At 38.8% G+C, this 9,642-nt stretch overlaps 1 long non-coding RNA gene across 1 annotated transcript; it reads right to left on the bottom strand.

Moving 5' to 3' along the window:
* Positions 1-237: 237 nt before the first annotated feature.
* On the bottom strand, positions 238-9,470 carry LOC118935608 (uncharacterized). The gene is made up of 3 exons (XR_008994678.1): positions 8,905-9,470; positions 8,432-8,536; positions 238-1,460 (listed from the first exon to the last, which is right to left on the bottom strand). It is a non-coding gene; the product is annotated as an uncharacterized LOC118935608 (long non-coding RNA).
* Between the last annotated feature and the right edge of the window lie 172 nt (positions 9,471-9,642).

Raw genomic sequence — 9,642 nt, 5'->3', positions numbered from 1 at the left:
CACAAACCATTTCCAGTTGGTTTGGCCCTGATGAGCATCAAAACGTGGGTTTTAAAATGCAATCTTAGCTTTAAGGTGGAATCTTTCCTGTTTTTACATGCTGTTTATAGCTGGGCTTGTTTGCTAAATTAATCATGATGCTCATCTCCTGCCCAGGTTTCAAATCACTTGATTAGGCACTGGAGGAGGAGGAAAAAACAGCCTATAGGTTAAGTGAAAGATGAGCTGGGCCTTTTAGCAGGCTGAAGTAAATCCTACAATGGCTCCATCTAACTGACACAATGAAGACGTGGGCTGCGCCGGGATACTTTTCTTTATCTGGGGGGTATCCAGATATTCCAAGTTACTCCTGGCCTTTGGAGCTCCAACTCATTAACTCATTAACTGTGTGTCTTTTCTGGCTTTCTAGTTTTAAATGACTAACTCTTCGAGTCCCATTCAGTGGGCTTCACTGGCCTTATTCTTTCTCCAGCCTGCGCATATCTATTTTTCTGCCAAACAATGATAAGGAGTTAGCACTGGGGCCATTAGGAAACCAGGCCACATCTTCACAGTGATCCCCAGCTGGTGGCTCGTGTGGCTTTCCTAGGATGTCTGTCCCTCTTCATTCCATCTCCTGGTGGTATGGGAGACTCAAGCTCCCAGTTTCATCTGCTCTCTGTGGCAACCTCTGGGCCCTTGTATTTACATGGGGTCTCACTTCCATGAGGGGTCCCGGCCCTCCTGTGTCTTACCATCCCGCACACCCCGCTCCAACCCTCTTTGCCCTTGCTCTGGTGGCATAGGAAAAGGTCAGCAATTCAGGAGACTAAGCAAGAGATCAGAGGAGGAGACCTCAGCCTCCCCTTCTCAGCCCTTCCCAAATCCTGGGGGCAGTTCTCTTGGGGCTTGGAGGGAAGAGCTTCTTCACAAGGCCGGGCTGCCCTGAAGGGGGGCCTCTTCTCCTGCCCATCCTTCTGCGGAGAGGAGAGGAATCCCTTGCGCTGAGAAGCAACAGCATTTCCTACCCTATGCTCCCCGGAGCACCGGTCCTGTGAGATGTTCCGAGAACAAAGGATCTTGAGGGTAAATCTGCGTGGGATGAGCTTCATACTTTGTCCCACTTCTGAAGATTCTCAGTTGTGTCAGATGCGTCTCCCTTTTGTTAGCTTCTCTAACATTTGTAGGCTCTGAGAACCTCTGCAGTAAAGATGGCTTAACTGTGCTCTAACTTAGCTTTTGCCAAACTGAGTTGACTACACAATTCTTTCTGCCCAACGCTTATCTCTGTACCAGTCCCAGATCCTTGCCCTGGACCTGGTGTCTCACAAAACACGGCAGGACTCGCAGAAAAGCTCCTCTGCCTCCCTTTCCAGGCCTCCTCAAAAACAAAGGTGACTGTGTCAAAACACAGTGAAGGCCCGTGGGTGGCTCTGCTGCCAGTGTGGATGATCCACACCAGCTGGGAGTCTGGAGAAGATCTGAGTGGGAGCAGGCTTAGGTAAGAGAAAAAAATTAGCTTGTCAAATCCTTCTGATAGCTTGAATACAATACATTTTTGCATAACAAAATCTTTTCCTGGCAGGACTAAGCTTCCTTGTTTTCCTTTCCAGTTCATTGTTCCAGCAGGAATTAGCAAGATAGCAGCTGACAATTGCACAGGATGGCTGGAGAACATTTTACAATACTAAATAATTAAAACTATGCTTATATGCCTATATACAGCATATAAGTTAGTCTAGAGGTACTGTGTGCTATATAACATACCAATTCCCTACCTTGGTATAAAATGGATATTCTGTGTTTGAATAGCAAATACTTATATTTTCACAAACATTTTGTAAAGTTTAATTCACATTAAAACATTGTGGTTTTATATAAATAATGTCAATAATGTCAAAATTTGTTGAGAACTCTTTTTCCAAAGAAGATATACAAATAGCCAACAGGTACATGAAAAGGTGCTCAACATCCCTGACCTTCAGGGAATTGCAAATCAAAACCTCAGTGAGCTATCACCTCACGTCTGCTAGAATGTCTACTGCCAAAGTGACGGAGATAACAAAGACTGGGAAGGACGAGAGGAAAGGGAGCCCTCGTACACTGCGGGTGGGACTGTAGACTGGTGCAGCCACTATCGAGAACAGTATGGAGTTTACTCAGAAAATTAGAAATAGAAATACTGTATGATCCAGCAGTTCCACTTTTGGGTATTTCATCCAAAGAAAACAAAACCACTAATTCAAAAAGATATATGAATGCCCGTATTTACTGCGGCATCATTCATAGTAGCCAAGACATGGAAGCAGCCCAAGTGCCCATCGACGGCTGAATGGATAAAGAAGATGTGGAGTGTGCATATATGAAGACTCTAGTTTTATACAACATGCATTTTATATACAGTGAAAATGAGTAAAGAAAACTCCATTTAAAATGGAGTCAGGAAGCCCTGAAGGGGGTGCTCTCACACACAGCCCACCTGCATAACTCCTACAGAAGACAATTCTTTACCTGGACAAGGGAGGACACTTTTCACACAGCAATTTTATCTCCTTTTAAGGAAAAGAGGGAAGATCTCTCCCTGCTCCAATTAACAACACACTAACCACCTCTTGCAGCCAATGAGAAACTTCCACAACGTCAAACTCTTGTTCTCCTCCAAAGAACTTTTTTTTTGAAGTATCGCTGATAAACTATCTTATATTCCAATGAACTTTAATTTAAAACAACCCTCCCCAATTTCCTCCTAAAATCCTAATAAAGGCTGATTTTATCTCTTCGGCCTTGCCATAGTTTGCTTGTCTCAAATTGCAATTCCTCTGCTATTCCCAGAAAAACTCATTTTGCTAGTGAAATAACTGGCTACGTATATATAATTATATATACACCCTCCTGCATGTCAAAACTAAAATAGTTACATAAAATAAAATGTGTGCCTTTTCTCCTGTTAATCAGTCTTTGTCAGTTTAATTCTTAGGCCCCAGTAACAGAGTCTAAAAGGAGAGAGGAATAGTTTATTTCTTCCACTGCAATTTTTCTAAGTCTGCTCAAAGAACAATCTTGATGAAAATATATCAGATTTGACCTTGCAACCATTCCAGGACACAAATTAGTAATCCAACTAATTGTTGTTGAGGCAATTAGGTTTAATTTAGACTAGATATGAAATGCCCACAAAGAGTCCAACAAAACAACAGAAAACCCTCCAATGAAAAAAAATCATGGCATTTGTTGGAATATGGAAATAATTTTGAATTTGCACTATCCACAGTTTATTTCATATAAACTGTTGCTAGCTACTACAATTGTTAGCAAAAGTCTATTTTAAAAAAATGATTTCGCTTTTAAAGTACTAATTTTTTTATTTTAGAGAAAATGTTTTTCTACATTAAAAGAAACTGCATATGAAATTTGCGACAAAGAGTGAAAATCCAAAAAAATATTAGGATATCAGAACATGGCAACAGCAGAGTTTGCATGATTCTGAAGGAGAGGCTTTACTTACAAATAATCCTAAAACTGATATCTATGGAGACCACCTTCTGGTCAAGGTATATCAACATGTGGCCTCATTTAAGGAGAAATTGGAAACAAACATGATGTTGCTCTTTTCGGTTTTCTATAGAATATCTCAACATTGAAATATATGTTAGAACTTAAGAAATACTATATATATATATATATATATATCCAGATATTCCTCAGGGAGATAACAAAAATCATGATATAAATATTAACAATATCTGATTAAATGTTTTTATTAAAATTCTGCAATAATCATCACTTTATGTATGCAGCCCATTGTTGCATAGCCTAATATACTTGATATGTAAAATTCTTGGTCTGTTTCCAAATCTAGATATTGCTTTGAGAATATTATTGGCAATTACAGTTGTTATTGACCCAGCAGAGCAACATTTCTCCAAATTGAAATAATTTTTTAAATCCAAGAGTTACAGTGACATATTAAAGATATTAGTAATGTCTAATTTGGCATTTTCATCAATGAAATGCATGTTATATAAAGCTTGATTTTGCTGAAGTGAAGGCAAGGAAATAAGTGTTATGGAATAAATAGAAAATAACTGATTAGCTGTGCATGACTTTATTACTCACCCAAACATCACTGGACCATCAACAGAACAGCCAGAAATGCACAAATAATCATTACATTCATCATCTTTGATTTTTGCCACCTTTCAATCACAGAAAGACCATAGCTGCTTACACATTTTTTAATTTTATCATTTTGAAGGTACATTTGCCAAAGTAGATACACAGAACACATTTTTATCTAATAGTATGTTGGCTTAATTTATAGCTTTTAAGCATTTTCATATGATATGTGAATTCAATTAATACTCTTGACCTGGGTCTCACAAATATTAGGAGCAAACCTCCTTATAAATGTCCTGAAGAGCAGTTTTCTATGGAACATTTGTTTGGGAAAAGTCAATGTGTAGACTCTAGGTCATAAGTACTGTTTCTGGTTCCCTTTCCATTTCACTTTGACTTACTGCCAACTATTATTTTTTATTGTTTTTAATATTTTATTATTATCTTCCTTTCCATCAAACATTACTTCCTCCACAGTGATTAGTTTTACAGGTTGATTCACTGACTTTTCTCTCCTATTACCCATATTAGCTGAAAAGCTCTTGGTCCTATGGTGAGTCCCTGGGCAAACCATGTTCCTAACTCAGTGTCTGGCATCAGCAGCCATGATCCCGTGTTCGTGGCACCCTGAGGCCTCAGATGACATTGTATGTTGCCCGGGTCACCACTTGGTCTCTGGCACACATGGCACCCATTGCTGACTGATCACAGAATCTTTCCCATTGACCCTGGACTCAGAGTGCATTCTCCCACATTGGTTCCAGGAAGCCATTACTAATAGTTTGGCATTGGCACAGTTAGTGAAACCTATTTGCCATCCCTGGCCTGAAGCTGGGTCAGGTCTTTGAAAGGTGCTGGGCGAATGAAATTGTCTCTTCACCTGAGAACTTCAAAATTTATTGGTAGTAGCCCTTAATGATCTGGAAAACTCCTGTATACCTTCTAAGAATTATTTCCCATTCCTGAAATCACATTAAAAGCCAGAAATCCCCTTCATCCCTTAGGGATTTGCTCAAGAGAAGCTACATTAGATGTGAGAGCATTTGAGTAGAGTTGATAACAGAATTTTTAAGCCATGGTCTAAAAAACCCAACATTGATTTTTAATTTGAAATCAATTTTATTCAAGTATAACAGTCATAAAGATATGAAAAAAACATGTGCACAGTGTGATTAATTATCATAATGTGAACACAGCTGTGTAAACAATTACTATCTCCATCTTCCTTCCTAAGGTAGCCACTACCCTGAATCCTAATGCCATAGTTACATTTTGAACCTTTTGTAAATGGAGTCAAACAGCACCTATTCTGTCATGTGTCTGGCTTCCTTTGTTCAGCATTATGTTTGTCAGATAGTCCACGTTACTACATGTGACAGCAGTACGCTCACCTTCATTCCCATAAGGTATTCTACTCTATTATATGACTATTTCACAATTTGTTATCCATTCTAGTGTTGATGGACATCTGGAGTGTTCCTAGGTTTAGACTATGATGAGTAATGCTTCTAAGAAAATTCTTGTGACTTTCGTTGCACATATGTTCATATTTATATACCTAAGGAGTGAATCACGTTACCTTAAATTTAAGTGGATTTCATATTCAGCTTTAGTAAATAATGATAAATTGTTTTTGAGATCGGTTATACCAATTTATACTTCTGCCAGCAGTGTTTGAGTTACAGTTACTCTATACCCTTGTCACCAATCAGTATTTTTAGTACTTTAAATTTTAGGCATGTGACGGTATTTCGTGGTTATTCTTGTTTGCATTTCCCTGATAACTAATGATTTGAGAAGCTTTTTATTTGTTTCTTTCCCTTACGTCTAACATCTTTCGTGAAGTGCTTGTTCCAGTTTTTTAACCATCGTTTTTTGGGTTGTTGCTCTTTTTTATTGATTTGTGGGAGTTCTTTCTATATTCTGGATACAAGTTATTTGATGATTACATGTTGAGCAAATATTTTCTCACACCCTGTGGTTTACCTTTTTTCTCACTTTATGTTATCTAAATTTCTAATTTTAATGTACTTCAATTAATTGATCCTTTCCTTTATAATTATTTGGGGGTTTGGGAAGGGGGTATCCCATTTAAGAAAATTTTGCCTTCCCCACAGACATGAATTTATGCTTCAATTTTTCACATTTAAAACAATATACTGGAATTTGTTTTCGCAGATGTTTTGAGGTAAAAGTCAAGATTTGGGGGTGGGAGAGGAGTAATGAATCTCTTACTATTTAAAGGGCACTGCTTGTTTCAAGGGCAGGATTTTCCCAAAGTGCCATATTTGTCATAAGTCAAATGTCCATATACGTGTGGGTTGGTTTCTGCTCTTACAGTTTTGTCTTATTGTCTATCTTTGTGCTAAAATGTTACTGTCTTAAACATTGTCCTTTGGTACATAATGATATCCAGGAGAGTAAGTCTTCTAACTTTGCTCTTCTTTAGTGTTGTCTTGGCTATTCTTGCCTCTGTGTTTCATATAAATTTTAGAATCAGCTTGTAAATTTCCACAGATATGAAAAAGTTGTTGGGATTTTAATTTGGTTTAATTGGAATCCATAAGTTAGTTCAGGGAGGAGTAACACATTTATAATATTGAGTCTTCCAATCTATGAAAATGGTATATCTCTCCATTAACTTGGGTCTTCTTTAATTTCTCCAAGTAATATTTTATAGTTTTCTGTGTAAAGTTCTTACAAATCTTTCATTAGTTTATTCCTAGGGAGCTGATGTTTTTCGATGCTATTGCAAATGGTAACATTTCTAAACTTCCATTTTCTAATTGCTTTATGCTGGTAAATAGAAATGCAATTGATTATTTTTCTATACTGATTTTTTATACAAGTGACATTGCTAAATTCACTTAGTCTAATAGCTTATGAATAGATTCTTTTAGACTTACTAAATACATAAAATGTCATTTGCAAATAACAGTAGATTTATTCTTTACTAAGCTTTACTTTTTACCTTTTTTACCTTATTTCACAGGCTAAGAATCTGGGACAATTTGACTACAAGAAATAATAGCAGATACCCTTTCCTTGTTCACAATCCTAGGGAAAGTCTTCAATATTTTGCCATTAAATATGAGGGTTGTTGTATGCTTTTTGTAGATACCCTTTATTCTATTAAGAAAATTCCTATCTATTCCTAGTTTACTATTTTTTTTAATGTATGCTGCATTTTATCAGTTTTCCTGCATTTCTTGAAAGGATCATGTGATTTTTCTCCTTAAATCTATTAATGCTGTGAATGGCATTGATTGATTCTCAAATGTTAATCAACCTGAAACCTGGGTTAGATATGAATACCAGGATTTGGTTTGCTGATATTTTGGTTGCTATTTTCTAGCCTATGTTTTAAAAGATATAGGTGTGTAGTTTTCCTTTCTTGTGTTGTGATTGCCAGGTTTTGGTGTTAAAATTGTGCTAGCCTCCTAAAACAGGTTGGGATGTCTTCTCTCTTCTTCTATCCTCTCAAAAAGTTTGTGTGAGACTGGCACTATCACACCCTAAAATGTCTGGTATGATACACCAGTCAAGCCATGGGGGACTGGCATTTTCTTCAATGGGAAAAATGAAATTTCATACTTACAGATGAAATTTCTTTCTTTAGTAGATTTAGGACTACTCACATTTCACTTTCATCTTCTTTCAGTTTTGATCTGTTTTTCTAGGACATTAAATTTTCAAATGTATTTGTATAAAGTTATCCACAGTGTACTTTTTATTATTTTAAATATCTGTAGAATTTGAAATGATGTCCCCTTTTTCATTCCTCCTATTTGCTATTTGTGCTTTCTCTATTTCTTTTGATCAGTCTTAACACAGGCTTATCCATTTTATTAGTCTTTTTAGAAAAACAGCCTTTGGCTTTGCTGACCCTCTCTATGATATATTTCTATAGCTTATTAATTTCTGCTCTTTGTTTTTCCCCTTTTTCTCCTTTTTTGGGTTTACCTTTCTGTTCTTTTTCTAAGTTCCGTAGATGGATGCATGGACGATTGTTTTTCATTCTTGTTTTCCCCTAATATATGCATTTAAGACTTTCTAAACAGTTTCAGCATCCTCTCCCAAGTTTAGATATGTGTTTCCTGTATTATCCAGTTCAGAATATATTTTGATTTTCATTGGGATTTCCTCTTGATTCATGGATTATTTTAAATCAGCGAGTTCCCTTCTGACATACTGATTGTGTGTGTGTGTGCGCGTGCGCTTGTGTGTTGTGTGTATGAGATGAACACCAAATTTTCCTGACTCCCTTGCCACAGTTCATTTCACCACACCATATTAACAACAAAGATAACAATATCAACACTTAATGAGTACTTACTTTGTGCCAGACTCTGTTCTGAAAGCTTAACGTGTATCATCTCATAGGTAATTTTAGGAGGAGGAATAGATTGTAGGCATTTGAAGCATCATAGAATGGGTGAATCTGGGGGACAAGATTTGAAAGGACTGTTAGTTTTATTAGGAGGCCGAGTCGGGTTAGGAAAGGGGAAGGTGAAACAGGCCAGACTCAACAAATTGTGTGGATATATGTGAATGAGAAGAGGAGTGGCCAGAAGTAGGTTGAGTGCCCAGGGCAGGGAGAACAGCCCGTAGGGACTTTAGGACGAAATCAAAAGCGATCAAAGGAGGCTGATGGTATCTCCTTTGTGAGTGGAGTCTTTCCAAGTTTCAGAAGTAAAATTAATGTGTTCTATTTTGACATAGCAAAGAGACTCCTGGGGCGCACTGACTAAAATAAAAGTCAGACTCTCTTAATGGTCTTTGCGGTATCTCTAAAGGGTTACTTATTACCTGTTAAAGATTTGAATAGAGCATTGTTCTGGAATAGCCACAGAAACAGCCCCTTGCATGAAAGTGGAGGAACCAGTCTGAAGGTTCGGTCTGCAGGGAGAGTCACAGGGCAACACTTCGTTCCCAGCACAGCCGCGTTGACCAGGCGGTCTGTGCCACACCTGGCTGCACAGGCAGATGCGCTCGTAGCCGGGCACCCCAGGAGGTCCCTGCTGACCAGTCAGAGGGAGCCTGCAGGGGACCCCGTGACTGTTACTAAGTCTGACTCGGTAGGGCATGTGATGCAGGCAAAAGGTGTGTGCTGAGCAGTCAGCCTGGGCTCAAATGAAATCCCCAAAGCAAAGCCTGGACCGGGAGAAATATCCACATTCTCAAAAAATCCAGATCCCATCCATTATCCCCTTTGGCCTCTGTCTTCAACCTCTCGGTCGGCTTTCCCCTCATCACAGAGCCGAACATCTCCAATCTTTAAAAGCCGCCCGAACAGTCCCAGCAGAACAGCCCTCCCTTCACGGTCTCGTACTCCTTCGGTGTGGGGAGTGAGTTTTTATTCCCGCCTGCGTGGTTTTGCCTGTCGCTCACACGGCAAGGCTCTGCGCCCTGCTCTCCTCCCACCACCGCTGCGGTGGAAGAGTTCCCAGCAAGGCCCCGGCGGCCTGTCGGTCACCAGATTCGGCGCATCCATCTTCTTCATCTTACCTGGTCTCCCTGCGGCCTCTACTGGACAGCTCCCTCCTT

Source organism: Manis pentadactyla, chromosome 18 (genome assembly GCF_030020395.1).
Source record: "Manis pentadactyla isolate mManPen7 chromosome 18, mManPen7.hap1, whole genome shotgun sequence".
Taxonomy (NCBI): domain Eukaryota; kingdom Metazoa; phylum Chordata; class Mammalia; order Pholidota; family Manidae; genus Manis; species Manis pentadactyla.
Note: the sequence above shows the minus strand (reverse complement) of the source record. Positions and strands in the feature narration are given on the sequence as shown.